This window comes from Penaeus monodon, chromosome 27, assembly GCF_015228065.2.
Source record: "Penaeus monodon isolate SGIC_2016 chromosome 27, NSTDA_Pmon_1, whole genome shotgun sequence".
NCBI lineage: Eukaryota > Metazoa > Arthropoda > Malacostraca > Decapoda > Penaeidae > Penaeus > Penaeus monodon.
Window position 1 is genome coordinate 28,145,107 of NC_051412.1, and position 1,053 is coordinate 28,146,159.

Consider the following 1,053-nt stretch of genomic DNA (forward strand, 5'->3'; position numbering starts at 1 on the left):
CGCGCGCATGAGTGTGTGAGGGGAGAGGGTCCCAAGGAGAGATTCTAGTGTTTCCTTAAATGAGCTCAACAACTTACCGGAATGATATACGCTGCGCAGTCACCGTTGATCCTCAAAAGTAATAACAATTCCCGGCATCTGACGCGACAAGTGACCATCAACTTAGGCGGAAAATGCATTTGTTACCAACGAAAATTTAACTGTCTTTGTCTGATAGAGGACAGATATGCATGACAACAACAAAAAAAATCATGCTTTTCGCAAGCTCTCCCAAGCCTCGACGTCCGCCGGCGCTCCCTCTGGCGCGCGTAAACCAGAAGGACAGTTATGCTAATTTATGTCTACACAAAAATAGTCAGAAGACCATTTTCTCTTCGTTTTCTCTCTATCCGTTTGCACAGTGTGGCGCCGGGAACACGTTTGCCGCAGCAGATGTCTCCACGGATTGATTAAGTGTTTTTTTCATGAGTAAGCGAGCTTGGATATGCAACACCTCTGATCGCATGAGAATGGGTGGTCCCTTATACCCGATACTTTCATTTAATGTTGTTTTTATGCTATCGCTGTACATTTTTAAAACGCATTTAGTATTTATGTAAATGCAGTTCTTTGCACTCTAAAAGGTAAAACAAGACTAGTGAGCCTGTTTGTCAAATAAAGGTCTTTTAACCTCGGAAGAGCAAAGCGTAACGGAAGAGAGAAGCAAGGTGAAGGAAGAGATCTTCTAATACTCATGTGAGTCGTGACTAAAGGGAATTCTGAGTCACTGCTTGGAAGTTGGGTTTAAGGAACTCTTGGAAGAGTATTGTTTAATGTCATGGTAGCTCAGTGTGATATGCTACACCGGATATAATTAATGCATATGTAAATAGTATATGTTTTTCATTTTCCGTCTTGTACAGTAGTAGCACATTCCTTTTATGAGGTGATGCCATTTTTATGATTCATTAATTAACGGCATCAAGGAAAGAGTTATCAAATATCATATATAAATAAACTTCCCGCAAAATTCAAACATCAGTTATTCTTGTTTCTTGACATTAAAAAAACAGA